The sequence below is a fragment of the Nannospalax galili genome, unplaced genomic scaffold, assembly GCF_000622305.1.
Source record: "Nannospalax galili isolate Female #2095 unplaced genomic scaffold, S.galili_v1.0 scaffold553, whole genome shotgun sequence".
Classification (NCBI taxonomy): domain Eukaryota; kingdom Metazoa; phylum Chordata; class Mammalia; order Rodentia; family Spalacidae; genus Nannospalax; species Nannospalax galili.
In genome coordinates this window covers 5,945,834-5,961,499 of record NW_008336313.1, presented here as the reverse complement: position 1 = coordinate 5,961,499, position 15,666 = coordinate 5,945,834, and the positions used below count along the sequence as shown (strand labels likewise).

The following is a 15,666-nucleotide window of genomic DNA, read 5'->3' as shown; positions in this document are numbered from 1 at the left end:
GGAGAGAGTCTACTCTCTGTTAACATGTTTTCAGAATAAAATTGCAGTTTTATGGGCTGGAGAGATGGCTCAGTGGTTAAAAAGACTGGCTGTTCTTGCAGAAGACCCGGGTTCAAATCCCAGCACCCACATGACAGCTAACAACTGTCCATAACTCCAGTTCCAGGGGTCCGACAGCCTCTTCTGTCTTCTGCAGGCATTGCACGACATGGGTGCACTTACCTACATGCAGGCATAACACTCATACACATAAAATAAAAATAAGATTTTTTTTTTAAAAAAATGCAGTTTTATAAATCACAAGAATTGGTGAAAATAGCTGTTTATTTTGGCATTATTTATAGTAATGAGGAAGTTGAAACACTAAATGTCACTTAGTAGAGAAATAATATATTCAATATTCACATTTTTTCTAAGACATTCTCTAGAGTGGTCTCTTTCTGTGTATCTTCTCCCTCCTCCTGCCCCCATGTACTGGAGGTCATCCCCAAACTTGCTCTATAGCTGAAGATAATCTTGAACTCTTGATCTGCCTGCCTCCTAAGTGATGGGATTACAGGCATGTGCCACTACACCTGACTTTATTCCATGCAGGGGAGGGAACCCAGGGCTTCTTTCATGTTTGGCAAGCACTCTGCCAATTAAGTTATACCCTCAGCCCAGGGTAGACAGCGTTAATGGGTACCAACAACACAGTATCTTTCCACATGCCTTCACCATACTTAATACCAAACTTAAAATTGGTGTTTCCTTGACTACCTTTGACACTGATCATTTTAAAATGCATTTATTGTTTTCTCAAAATTGCATATTCATTTCTTTTCCTGATGTCTCTAATGGATTGTCTTTTGTTGTTGTTCTTTTTGAGACAGGGTCTCCCTGTAGCCCCAGCCGTCCTGGAACTATGTGGACCAGGCTGGCCTTGAACTCACAGAGATATGCCTGCCTCTGCCTCCCAAGTGCTGGGATTAAAGGCGTGTGCCACCACGCCCAGCTGGATTGTCCTTTTTTGAAGTGGTAGAGGTGATACTGATCTATGTTTTTCTTGGGGACAGGTTCTTTCTTTGTGGTCCAGGCTTGCCTTATACTCTCAGATCTCCTATCTCAGGCTCTGGAGTTCTGGGATCACAGGCAGGCACCACTATACCTGTTTGTTATTGGTCAATTAAAAACAGGTTAACTTTCTGTGCTGTAGAACAAATGACCGCATATGTGCGTTTTATTACCAAAGTTTTTAGATTAGAGCCTGACTGTAGCTTATCATGATGTTCTCTTCAGGGTTTCAGAGCTTGCAATGGACCAGCTGGGCTATAGATGTATTAGACATTAGCACCAGTCTGGAGAGGTAAGCACTTCTAGGGCTTCAGTGTCATACGGTATTTAAAAAAACTTTAATTGAATTTGTATATTTTATACAGAACATCTTAATTATCTTTATACTCCCTTCCTAATTAGTCCCCTCCTATAGCCCCCCCCTCCCCACTGGAATTGACACATGGTATCATTTGTGTTAAGGCCTATCATGTCAAGTTACTGTCCCCAGATGTCCCTCAGTGCAAATTCATCCACTGAGATCAAGTCAGCCTATTTAGAGTTCCTCCCTTTAAGAAGATCAGCTCAGGCCAGGCATGGTGGTGCACGCCTGTAGTCCCAGCACTTGGGAGGCAGAGGCAGGCAGATCTCTGTGAGTTCAAGGCCAGCCTGGTCTACATAGTGAGTTCCAGGACAGCTGGGGGCTACAGGGAGACCCTGTTTTAAAAAGACCAAAACAAAAACGAAAAGATCAGCTCTTCCTCACAGTGCAGTAGTCAGCTGCCCATAATTCTTTGACTAAGATTGGGATCTGCTGTTTATTTCTACAGTTTTTGTCTGCATGAGTTTGCATGGGTCCTGTGCATGCTGACACCATTGCTGTAGGTTCATATGAGAAGGGTTCCAGGTGCTTGTAGGACTCTTATTTGCATATGGTTATGCACCTCCTTCCTGGCTCTTACAGTCTTTCCGCCCCCTCATCTGCAATGGTTCCTGAACCCTGGGTGGGTGGATTTTAATATAGGAGTCCTGTCCAAGGATGCACACTCTGCAGACTCTTTATTCTCTACGCTTTGGCCATTTGTGACCTTTTGCATTCCTGGCCCTCTGTTGCATGAGGGATCTTCATTGATGAGAACTGAAAGATGCATTAATGTTCTCTTCATCCTTTGTTCTATGTTCCGTGAACCTGTTCTATGTTCCGTGAACCTTAGGTGTAGAGATTGCATCGTAGATGTGCCACTTAGACTTTGGGAAATTCATAGGCAATTTCTATGTGTGACCGGTTGTGGAACTCTGCAATAATCTCATTCTGTTGAAAAAGCTTTTTGATGGGTGGTTACTGGGATACTTGTCTTTAAATTTAAGGATCCATATTTTGCATATAGTAAGAAATTACATTTGTCTAGTGATGTGACAGCCTTGGGGTTTTCTCTAAGATCTATGACCTCTCCAGCTGTGTGTATTTGGGAGAAAACATGAGTTTCCTCCCATTGGGTGGGCTTTAAGTCCAATTAGGTAGCTGCTGATTACCCCCCAAGATAAAAGTGCCACTACTGCACCAGTGTTGTTTGCTGTGTTGGTCATTAATGTGGTTTTTAGGCCTTGAAGCTGGGGTTGGACTATCGATTGATGTTTTCCCTTAGCAGTCTGCATAGAAATCTCCAAAGTTATGGGAGCTAGCCTTCAGGGGAGGTGGTTTACAGGCCAGCTCCAGGTCCATTGCTCCAAATCCTGTGTCCAAAATATGTTCTGTCGTCAGAAGGCAATCAAGGGCTGTGGCAATAGTCTGTGTGATTTTGGGAGTCTCTTGGACTACCCTAGCCAGCAACTCAAAGGAAGGTTTCTCCTGTCATTTCTTGTTATGTAGCCCACAGATATACACATGGACTCATGCATGTGTAATTTTTTAGGTTTTTAGACTAATACAATTTCCTTTAGTTTTTTATACTAGCTAGGCATTGTTTATCTCTCCGCTCTCCCTCCCCATCTTATCTTTCCTCCACACCCTCCTGATTTAAAGTAACCCCATTTTCCCCTTTCTCCCTTGATAATTCCTGTCTGCTGTGGTCCCACCTCTCTTGAGCGCCTTCTTCCCCTTTATTCCCATAGTTCCTGTATAAGCCTCCCTCTCCCCCTCCCATTTAACTACCCCCATTTTACACATTTCTCCCTAAGTAACACCTGTTTCCTACTGTTCTCTTCAGGTTCCTTCTTTTCCCTTTACCTCCTGGGTTTCTTTCCATTTTCCTGGTTCCTGTAGTTACATCAGGATATGTACTCACATGTAAGGCTTTGGTGCTAGGATCCACAAATGAGGGAGAACACATGTTGTTTTTCTGGGTCTGTGTTACTTTACTTAGTATAACAGTTTCTAGATCCATTTACCTGCAGATTTCATTATTTCATCTTCCTTTACCTCTGAGTAGAACTCCATTGTGTAACTGTACCACATTTTCATTATCCACTCCTCAGTTGAGGGACACTTAGGTTGCTTCCATCTCTTAACTCTTGTGAAAAGAGCAGCAACAAACATGGATGTACAGGTATCTCTGCAATAGGATGCATCCTTTAGGTATATGCCAAGGAGTGGTATAACCAGGTCAAATGGAAGGTTCATTTTTAATTTTTTAAGAGTTCTCCATACTGCTTTCCATAGGGTTTGCACAAGTTTGCAGTCCCACCAGCAGTGAACGAGTGTTCCCCTTTCTCCACATCCTTGCCAGGATTTGGTATCATTTGTTCTCTTGATGTTGGACCCTCTGGGGTAAGATGAAATCTTAAGGTGGTTTTAATTTGCATTTCCTTCAACATACTGGCGATGTTGAAGACTTTAATGGTCAAAAGATTTTTTAAAGTCGCAGGTCAATTTTTGCCTCCCACCCCAAAAGACACAAAACATATTGGGATGGTAACTCCATTAAATATTCCAGTCCCCAAGTGCTGTTCCCCATACAGGTCTTCTAAGTAATGTTATAGTAGCAGCTTACAGGAGGTCCACTGGTCCTCTGAATACATGTGGGGAGGCATAACTGTCATTTTCTGCCCGTATCTCAACACCATGGAAGCTACAAAGCAAGGAAAGAGTTATGCTTATCCCAAGATGCATGTACTGGGATTTCTTCTGAGCCCCTGGGTGGTGATGCTGTGCTAGGGACTGCTGTGCTCTCCAGCTTGAGCTCCCATTCTCTCAGGGTCCTGAGAAGGATAGTGGATTGGTCCTGGAGCCCTCAGCAAAGGAGGGGGTGGTCCTATTGGGTGCAATATGTGTGGTCCAAAATCTGGGGGTGGGGGCAGAGCAATGTGCACCACAGCTGCAGGACCACTTGGGGGCAGGCTGAAGTAGTTGGCAGAGGCTACAAGAGGAGGAGGAAGAGCTCCAGGCAGTCCTGCTACAGGCTGCATGCAGCTTGACCCTGAGTCTGTGATTCCATCTTTCTCTTTCCCTGTGGCTGCTTGACATCATCCCTGTTTCACGCTGAGTCTGTGGCCATTGATGATCAGCTCATTAAAGGACTTCTCAGCAGCCACCTCCGCAGCCTGCCTGCTGGCAAACTAGATGAAAACACAGTGCTGCCTCTGCACCACAGTGATCCTGGGGATCTCCCTGAACTGGTAAAAGTGATTTCTGAGATCTGTCTGAGTGATGGCATGGCACAGACCACCCACATACAGTGTGATGATCGTCTTGTCCTCTGGAGGATCCAGATGAGGTATGGAGGAAGCCAGCTTCAAAAGCTTTTCTGCTATGGGGTCATAGATCCCATAGCACCAGTCTTTTATATTCTGATCAGCAAGGGGGTCATCTGGATCTGTGGGCTTCTCATGTCTGAATGGACACTCCTCTCTTACATTCTTTCACCCAGAAGGAACAAATGTGGAGCTGATTCCTTTGGTAGTAAGGCGTGGTCCAGGCCAGTTTGAGCAGGATGTCACTGGTGGATGGAGCTTTCCCCAGCAGGCCAACTGGTCGGGTTCCATCAGTTAGAAATTTCTCCATATTCTGCCTGTAGTACTCCTTGTTGACATTGGATTTCGGCATGTCATCTTCAGATGACAATCCTGCATCACGAACCTGGGTGGACAGGTCATACTCTAGGTCTAATAGGCAGATCTGACAAACATTCTTCAATTTACTGCAGGTCTGACACACTTCAGTCCTCTTGAAGTGCATGCGGGGCCCAGGGCACCAGCAAAACACTGAATGACCTGGCACAGATTTTGCGTTCCTTTCCATACTTTTCTTTGGTCATTTGTATACAAAGGTTTTCTCCAAGACAAGTCTGGCAGAGAATAGGGAAGTCCACATCCTCCTAGCTCTGCCTGTTGTAGGTGTTGTAACCCAGAGAGGTCACCATGTTGAGAGTCCCCAGGCAGGCTGACTTCACAATCCTGTCAGGGCCAAGGCTGGTCCCCACCTAAATCTTAATCCCGAGGCTGGCTGGCTCAGGCAGGCAGCTCCAGCGTCCTTCCTTTCTCAGGACAGACCTCCTCTGCCTCTTGGTTAACCACTGCCACTGCCATCCTTCCAGCTTCTGCTTTTTATGCAGTCCAGGAGCCCCGCCCACAGCATGGCACCGCCCTCTTCTAGGGTGTGCCTTCCCACTTTAATCCAATCCAAATTCCCACTGTCAGACGTGCCCAGACATTCTCCCTTCTGGATTTTTCCTAGATCCTGTCTAGTTGACAGCACTGTCACGCTCGTTTACAGTGAACCACGTAAAACATAGCTTCAGTGTTGTTGAGTACAAATATTAATGTCAGGAACTGTAACACCGAATCACTGTTCAGGCACAGATGACAGAAATGACAGCCTTTGGTGTTTCACACCTTTCTCCAGCATACAGACATGTCCTACACCCCTAGGAGTAAGTTCTACTTGTTGCTGGCAAGCTTTGTCCTGGAATCGGTCACGTTACAATGATTATCCTCAGCAGTCAGAATACAGGAAACATGTAACAGGTCTCACCTTCACAGTATTTCTGTACTCAGTGTCTTTTGCCTGAAGCCTTTTATTTCACCCCCAATTCCAATGACTATCTACAGGCCCCAAATGGAGCCCCCCCAAATTGTAATAGCCAAAGTAACTTCATTTTATATAAAGCAACCACTTTAAACTTCAAAAACTAGAAAAACAGCCAGTGTCACGATTAAGCACCTGAACTTAGTTGCTTCCCCTTAGTACTTTCTTTGGAGTAGCTGACTTTGGTCACCTCCCAGATACTGCAGCTGCACTTAATCAGAAAGTGCCTTACTGTCAAGGTCTCTATACATCTTTTAAGGGCACGTTAGCTTGTTTTGGCCTCTGTAGCTTGCTTATCTGCCAACTTGGGTGTCCTAACCATACTCAGGACCAACTGGCATTACTCGTGTGTGATGAAATTTCTATGGTATTTGTGGTTTGCCTTTATAAGTTAGTTTCACCCTCTCTGACTCAGACCAGGGAAGGCTATAGCCCTAATAATTTGATCAATGAAAATTTGAATTGAGTCTGTTGGTTTTTTTCCCAGTGGTTTCAAACTCCGTTAACACATACACCTACTAGTTAATCATCTTAACTTGATGGATTTAGAATCCCCGTGGAAAATAGATGAGGGTATTTTCCAGAAGGCTTTTACTAAGCAGGACGATGGCCCACATGGAATGTGAGTGGTACCATCTCATGGACTAAGTTCTTGGACTCAATGAAATCAAAGTGAGCATGAAACATTGACGTCCCTCTGCTTGTTTTAGTTAGTGCAACCAGCTGCTGCCTCTTCCTCCCTCTGCCATTTCCCACCAGACCACAGACAGAGCACAGTCCAGTGAACTCTTTTTTGAGGAGGGGCGGTGTTGAGACATGGTCTCCCTGTAGCCCCAGCTATCCTCGAACTCACTATGTAGACCAGGCTGGCCTCCATCTCAGATCCACCCAACTCTCCTTCTGAGTACTGGGATTAAAGGTGGGTGTCACCACGCCCAGCTCTGTCAATTCTTTTGAGGCTCAAACAAGTGTCACTGATCTTCCTATTTCTGGAGGGGGGGTTCTTTTGAGACAGGGTCTCCCTGTAGCCCAAGCTGGCCTGGAACTTGGTATGTAGACAAAGCTGGCCATGAACTCAAATCCACCTGCCTCTGCCTTCTGGGTGCTGGGATTAAAAACGTGGGCCACCACACCCAGCCTCCATTGAAGTTTTTAAAATTTTTTTTTTAAATTTAATAACCACATGATTAGAAGCAGCATTTCATTGCAGCGTTAACATATTCAGTAACACATTCCAGAGCAAGGATACATCTTTCAAAAGTGGCTGTAAATTTTTAGGTTCACAGTTGAATTAACACGGTATACAATATTGAACTCAGTATAAACCCTGTAAGACATAAAATTGAATGAGTTTTTACCCTTTAAAGAGCTCTATTTCATTTTAAAATATGCTGTTTCCTGCAGGGCGTGGTGGCGCACGCCTTTATTTAATCCCAGCACTTGGGAGGCAGAGGCAGGCGGTTCTCTGTGGGTTCAAGGCCAGCCTGGTCTACATAGCGAGTTCCAGGACAGCGGGGGCTACAGGGAGACCCTGTCTCAAAAAAAGCTGTTTCCTATATTTTTAATGCTACTAACGCTTACATGTTTACACATGTGTCTTTGATCCCTATGTATCTGATTGTTAGTCACAGTCAGTTATACTCGGATCCTTAGTCCCTGAGTATGGATATAAGTCATCAGGTAGATTTCACTGGTAATGTTTATCACCTCTACTATTTAACATGAAGTACATTTTTATGCTTCCTCCTCAAGCATGTCTTTAATTTGTTGATTTTTTGTGTGTGCATATCATACAGAACATCCCACACAATCTTATTCATCTATATACCCAGCTGTTCCTCATCTAGCAGCAATCAGTTGTCAGTATTCCTTTAGAAAGATTGAGGTCTGCTGTTCATTTTCCCATTTCTATGCTGGGTTACTATGTGGGAGTCTTTTGGGCCACCCTGGCCAATAACTCAAAGGAAGGCATCTCCTGTCTGGCATTGTTTGTTATGTAGCCTTTAGCTATACATATGGACTCTTAAATTATATTAACCCCATTAATCTTTGGTTATACTTTCCTTTTGGGTGTTTAAGACACTACAGTTGGCCCAGATAAACCAATTTATTTTTACTCTTAAGGTCAGCTCCACTGAAGTCTTAAACAAACTCCTTTCTGCCTCAAGTTGCTCCTAAATATTTGACTCTGAAGAGAAATAGGGAACGAGTGTGTTGCATGAGTCAGTCCAACTGCTTTAAGTTGAGGGGGTGTGAAAAACAGTATTTGTTCTTTCAAATCCTGTAACACTTGGAACTTTGTTTATGACAGAATTTTTCTTTCTTTGAGACAGGGTCTCCCTCTAGCCCCTGCTAGAGGTGGTCTGGAAGTCACTATGTAGACCACGTTGGCTTCATCTTAGATCTGCTTGCCTCTGCCTCCCAAGTGCTAGCATTAAACACTTGCCCACCACCCCAGGCTATGTGGTCAAGTAATTCTAATCTTTTAATCCCACACCCTGTAAAACTTAAGGAAAGGCCCTAAAGCATTCCTGAGTCTGATTGGCTGGGGCAGGAGAACTCTTCTCCCTTCATATCACTCTTTTAGCCAGCCTTTAGAGACTGAGGTCGGACCCCAGCCAATGGGGAAAAGACAGTTCCCTTGTATTAGTGATAAAAACCCACCAAGCTTCCGTGTCCCCTGTGTACTTTGGGGGTAAGCATGCTTAGAATTTCGACTGGAATTCACAGGTAGCAAAGTTAAAAGGAAGTTACACTTGTGAGTTAGAACTGAGAAAAGCAGGCAGGTTTGGCAGTGAAGCTGTGTAAGCAAATACCCTGAGGGTATTAAGGAAATTACTTTCTCCCTCCTCCTTAGCAAGTCTTCAGGTGAATTAGCTTCCTTGAGGGTTGGGCTTAACAGGCCCTGTGAATTAACTGTTAAGGGACAATACCACAGAAAGTTCTAGTGTTTGGTACGGATTAGAATGTCCAGGTGTCATCCAAGGTCATAGGTAGAACACTAATTTCTAGTCTTTCCGTAAGAAAGTAGCTTTCTTTCCATGCCCCTTAAAATGCTGGCAACTCCAGCCTTTTATATGGTAAACGAGAAGTGGGCTCCACAGTTGATCATGGAGGGGTTCCAAACCTCAGTGGCCTCCAGGTTGAATGGTTGTCTTGGCTAACTGACATTTCAGAAAGCCCAAGCTCCCTAGTGACCTGTGGCAGTGTTGAGCTGAAACAGGCATAGATCATTAAGATCCAGAGTGTTGTCAAGCCTCCTAAGTTTTAAAATTTGTTGCAGCAACAAGGTGGGGCCTAGATGATATTCCCCACTGGAGCAGCCTGGGAATTTCGAGAAGTGACTGCTGTGGCCCCAGGTTCAGGCTTGAGGGTATTTCTTCATTGGAGACCAACTCTGGTAACTGCTGGGCAAGCATCTTAGTGAGGACACTTGGGTTCTCTGAGCTCCCTGCAATGTATGCTGGTAGAATTTTGCCAACACCCTTCCTCACTGTACTTTGAGCTCTTTTTTTTCTATTCATCAAGGTCTCACAAAGGTCCAAATGCCTCTGACTTCAGGTGAAGTTGTTAACCATGTCAAGTTACTTTAATGCATACCTTTTAAAAAACTAGTAATACCCACTGGCCTCAGCTATTCATAATTTCAGTGCCTTAATTCTTTCATTTTTATTATTTCACGTCCTCTTTCCACTGCTCCCTGCGGATCTGACTGTCTTAACACACCTAAAGAGAGGTTTTGATTAAGGGTTTTAGATTTGGTAGCAAGAGGTATCACATGACTCCAACCTGCTAAGGAGGTATCCACTGACCCCTGGCCTTGACTAGTTTCAGGCAGACATGGGACTCTAAGAAACCCAAACTATGAATTGAACACAGTGTTGCCTCAGCACAGCTACAGGATTTGGATTGACACTCAGTCAGGATTTGACTATGGGGTCAGATGGAAGGTATGATCAAGGTTGGTAGATGGACTGAGCCCAGGAGCAGGAAGTTAGATGAATAGGCCAGAGGACCGGAAGGAACCAATGCAGCAAGGACAGGCCCAACAGGAAAGGAATTCTGAGCTATACTCGGTCTTTGTTTTTGAGATAGGGTTTCATGGAACCAGGCTGATTGCAAACTGAAGATGGCCTTGAAGTGCTCATCTTTCTTCTCTACTCCAAGTGCTGGGATTACAGGTATGCATTACAAGATGAGGATCAAACCCAGGGCTTTCTGCATGCAAGGCAAGCATTAACTAAGCCACACCCCCAGTCTTCTTAACTCTTGACTTCTGGTGATTTTCAACATTGTTGGAAACTCATCCTCTAAGCCATATCACAGTTTGATGGCCATAGTCCTGCACCTCTGCAAAACCCAGCAGAAAAGCCAGCTATTTTGCAATGTCAGGTTCACCCAAGCTTCAGTCTGCGATTAGTTGGGTCAGCACACGGCAGTTATCTTGTGGTGTTGTAAGTGGCAAGAATGGTCTCGGAATCTCCGATTTTCAACTGAGGTTTTTATTTACCTGCTCATCTAAAGGCATATCTGTAACTATGAAGTCAAGTCATGTGTACAAGTTGACCATTTTCTGTTTTATAGTGCTAGATGCGGTTTATGGAAATGAGGGGTCTTTATGTATTATATACTTAATGCCTTAGAATTAACACTAAGTCTGACCAATTTCTTGATTGGCAAATTCTCACCAGTATACCTACTCAACTTGTAGGAACAGAAGTTTTGCTGTCAGAGGGATAAGTACAGAGAACAGTAGAGGGTAACTAACTTGCACTGTTGTCAATGTTAAACTGTGGGGAAGCATTGTTCTCCCTGAGCTGTACCCTGCAGGGGCTTCTCCTGTACCTACTCCCCAGCTGCCCCTTTAATCCTTAACTAACATCAGCCCACATAGACCCCAGAGCTTCTAGAGCCCTGTTGTCACCTGGCAAGTGATTTTGTGGTGAGAGAATTGCCAGTCAAGAGTCAAGAGTCTGCTGGGCAGAGTTATCTACGTGAAGACAAGTACTTGGCTCCTCTGCTTGAGCCCCTCTTCCTAGACACAAACTCCCCCTAGTCCTTCAGCTATCACACAAGTGCTTTCTGAGAATCCTGCAGAGGACTGCACAGCCTAAGGCGAATACCACCCTCAGGTAGAAGGTGTCAGCCCACTGGTTTTATACGAGTATTCCATGACAGCCTTCTGAGATGAAAAGATTTAACTATTAGGGCAGAGGGAGGGTTATAGACCATGGGATGCTTGAAGATCACTTTAGCTCCATTTTTCAAACATCATAACCCTCCTGTTGTCTCTGAAAGAAGAGCAGCTAGCTTTCCATTTCCACCATTGCCCCAGACAGGTGTTTCTGTAGCAAAAGACTTCAGGAGTCCAAAAGAAAGCACTTTACAACCTGGCTCTAAAGAGATTTCTGGACTTGCTTTTGACCCTCAATCTCTAAGCTTATTTCTTTTAAGACAGAAAAGTGGTTTTGCTAAAGCATGAGATTTTGAAGCTGAGTAGAAGTAGAAAAGACTTGCAGGTAATTTTTTCCACGAGAAAGAGCATAAGAAATCTCAGTTTAGAATTCAACTTTAACTTCTCCCGGAGCCAACCCTCTCTCAAATCCAAGTAGAAAGTCTCTTCCCCCATCTGTTTTTTGAGGAAAAGGGCACCTGCCTAAAAGAATGCTTTCAGAAAGTTGCTGTGACCTCCTACAGGGTGTTTCCCAGAAGCCCAGTGACTGGTTCCCCTTCTTTTGGGTCCTTTAGCCTGCCTTGGGTCCTTGCTTCTTTCTGCTCTCCCCTCTGCAGTAAGTTCACTAAAGCTTTCTTTGAAACATAACTAAAGGTTTCCCAGCTATGAAAGAAGATAGAACCTTTCAATACTGCAAAACTGAGGACTATTCACCCAGACCAGCTCGCAACCAGCAACCCAACAGCAAAGCATTAACAAGCCTTCCTCCGGGACTGTTTTATATACTCAAAGGCCTGCCTTCTGTAGTAGTCCAGACCCATCAGAAGGCTTAGGAGCTAGTTGTAATTGATCCCTGACTGTAAACAGGTGAAATCAGGCCTCCGGAAGTGCCCGGCCTTCCTCCACAGTACTTGTTATCTTTTACTCAAAGGTGTTATTGAGGCTTATGATGCAACAAGAGCAAGGACAGAACCTAACCGGACTCAAGGTCTTGTCTATTTTTGAGGCGACATGAAAGGAAACCCAAGAATGCTCAGCTCACAGTTCTGGGAAGCCGATTCCAGGTGTACATTTGGAAGTGAAAAGCAATGGCTGATATTAAGATAATAGTGATCTGCTGGGCTTGGTGGCATTTGCCTCACAGCACTCAGGAGGCAGAGGCAGGTGGCTCTCTGAGTTTGAGGCCAGCCTGGTCCACACAACTAGCTCCAGGCCAGCTGGGACTACAGGGAGACCCTGTCTCGAAAAGACCAAAAAAACCCAAAAACTGTTTTTATCTTACGTGTATGAATGTATTGCCTGCATGTAAGTGCACCCATGTCGTGCACTGAAACTTCTGTAAATCAAAAATTATTCCTAGTTGAAAGATCCATTTAAAAGGAAAAATAAATACCCTATAAAGTTTGCCCAAAATTTTAAGGTAAACCTTTGTTCTGGTTTGTTTCTTCATTGCTGTGACAAAATACTCTGACCACTGCCAACTTGGGGAGGAAAGGGTTTATTTAGCTTACATATCCTGGGTCACAGTTCATCCGGGAGCCCAAGGTAGGAACTCAGGGCAGGAACCTGGAGGCTGGAGCTGGAACACAGGCCATGGAGGAATGCTGCTTACTGACTTGCTCTCCTGGCCCCTGTTCAGCCTGCTTTCTTATTCAACACAGCCCCCCATCTCAGGGGTGGCACAACCCCCAATGCACTGAGCCCTCCCACATCATACAGCAATCAAGAAGATGCCTCACAGACATGGCCACAGGCCAGTCCTAAGAAGGCAATTCTCCAGTTGAGGCTCCCTAAACCCAGGTGTGTCAAGTTGACACTAAAGCTATCCAGCACAACCTTCAAGAAACCTTTTGCTTCTAGCAGAATACTTTAAAATCCACCTCCTACAGAGGTGTCCTAGCTTCCCATTATGAGAATCAATTAGAGCCAACATCAAAAAGCTGCAGGTTTAGCTGATGAGTCTCATAGCTGCCTGAAGGGCAGAGGCCAGCTAGAATCTAGTCCTCACATAACCAGGTCTGAGGTCACTAGATACAAGATAGAAGTACAAGTTGACCTGGTTTAAAAAAATAAAGTAGAGGCTGTGATCAGATTTCCAAAGGGCACCGGTGGCAGCCACAGGAATAAATTAGGTCGACTTGTTGAACACTTTTAAAGATGTTTGTCCCGCGTTATCGTCTCGCCAGCAAGAACGACGCGGCACACTCAGGATCCTTCTGCAGAAAAGCTTTAATGCATCTTGAGAGGGAGAGCATAAGCTTACAGGGCGAAGACCCCAAATGTCGGAAACCCAGCCCTTATATAGGTTAGTAAGCCCGTCTTGGACGTGGCAACTCTTGATTGGTCGCAAACTCATCAGCCCATATCACGCCACGAGGTAGGCAGAGACTAGAAGGTGGAAAATTACTTCGGGCATGCGTACTGACTTATTTACTGCTCAGCATGAACCGGATGTGAGCGCCATCTTGTAATGGCGTCTGCAGGGACGGCAGGCGGCTCCCCACAGATGTTTCTTAGCCATCTTTATTTCTTCTTTTGAGAACTCTGTTCAGATCTTTAGCTCATCTTTTAATTGGGTCATTTGTTTTCTTGATTCTTTGGTTTTTGAGTTCTTTATATATTTTGAATGTTAAACCTTTGTCAAACGTGTCACTGGTGAAGATTTTCTCCCACTCTGTGGGTTTTCTCTTCACTTCCTTGATTGTTTCTTTTGCTGTACAGATGTACAGAAGCTTTTTTGTTTAGTGAGGTCCCACTTGTTACTTATTCATCCTAATTCCTGAACAACTGATGTCCGATTTAGAAAATCTTTTTTTACACCTCTATCTTGTAGGTTACTTCCGATGTTTTCTTCTATTAGTTTCAGGGTTTCCACTTTGAGGTCTTTGATCCATTTGGAGTTGACTTTTGTGCAAGGTGAAATACAAGGATCTAGTTTCATTCTTCTACAGGTGGAGATCACTTTTGCCAGCACCATTTGTTGAAGATGCTGCGTTTCCTTCATTGTGTGTTTCTGTCACCTTTGTCAATATCAGGTGGCTGAAATTGTGTGTACTCATGTTTGGGTCTTCAATGATGTTCAATTGATATGTGTCTATGTGTTATTTTTGTGCCAGTATCTGTAATATAGTTTGAGATCTGGTATAATAATCCCCCCCCCCCGCCTCACTCTTTGTGTTCAAGATTGCTTTGGCTATCTTTTGTGCTTCCACATGAATTTTAGAATTTTTTTTTCTAATTCTGTGAAGTATGTTATGGGAATTTTGATTGGGATTGCATTGAATCTACATATTGCTTTTTGTAGGATGGTCATTTTCACAATATTAATTCTTTGAATCCATGAGCATGGGAGGTCCTTCATCTTTTAGTGTCTTCAACCTCTTTAAAGATTTAAAATTTTCATTAGGGAGATCTTTGATGTGTTTGGTCAGGTTTAGTCCATGATATTTTATTTTTTTTGAGCCTATTGTGAATGGGAAGGTTTCCCTATACTCTTTCTCTGATGGCTTGTTATTGATATATAGAAAGGCCACTGATTTTTTGTAGATTAATTTTGTAACCTGCCACTTTATAGTTAATCAGTTCTAGGAATTTGTTTTTTCTGCTGCTGTCATAGCCTCCACTGTCTCCTCCTCCTCTTCTTCTTCCTCTTCCGCCACCTCCTCTTCCTTTTTACTTTTCCACTTTGAGATGGGGTCTCATTCTGTAGCCCTGGCTGACCTGGAACTCACACTGTAGACCAGACTGGCCTCCCAGGTACTAGGAATAAAGGTGGGTGCCATCACACTCGGCTTGTTTTGTTTTATGACAAGGCCTTGCTCTGTATTCCTAGCTGGTCTGGTACTTGCTGTGTAGTCCATGCTGGCTCTGAATTTATGGCAGACCTCCTGTTGTAGCTTATGCATGCTGGGAATACAGGTGTGTATTCAGTTTCTTCTCGGGAGTCACTCTCAATTCCTGGAGTCCATTTGGAGTTTCTTGCTGTATGTGTCTCTTGTATGACCACTTACTAACCATGTCAACTTGCGTCTTCAAAGCCAATGAGAAGTCACTCTGGCATATTTTATATGTAAAATACATGAATGCACAGGAGTGGTATCTTATCCCATTTACTATATTCTGCTGGTGAGAAGCAAGTCACAAGTTTTGTTCACACTTAGGAAAGGGATTATACACACTCAGGGGTCTGAACACGAAAGGATGTTCGTGGAGATGACCTTAAATTCCATATGGCCTACAGTATTGCTCAGTTTAATCAGTTTTGTCCTGTGTATTGGGTATATAAACTAAATACCTTCTTGTTTCTGTATTTGATTTTTTTTTTTACTTGAGAGGTCTTTTGCTGTATAATGTTTTCTTTTACATTTTTAAAAAGACTGATTTTTTTCTTTTATGTCTAACTCAATGCTTCAGCAGCTCTATGAGGCAGATAAAGTGA

The 15,666-nt window shown here is 43.9% G+C and overlaps 1 protein-coding gene and 1 pseudogene across 4 annotated transcripts in view; one reads left to right on the top strand and one right to left on the bottom strand.

The window, feature by feature from the left end:
- Alg6 (ALG6 alpha-1,3-glucosyltransferase) overlaps positions 1-15,666 on the top strand; it is a 75,558-nt gene that overhangs the window by 18,812 nt on the left and 41,080 nt on the right. The gene's annotated exons all lie outside the window — the stretch shown is intronic.
- On the bottom strand, positions 4,130-5,390 carry LOC103732483 (annotated as a pseudogene).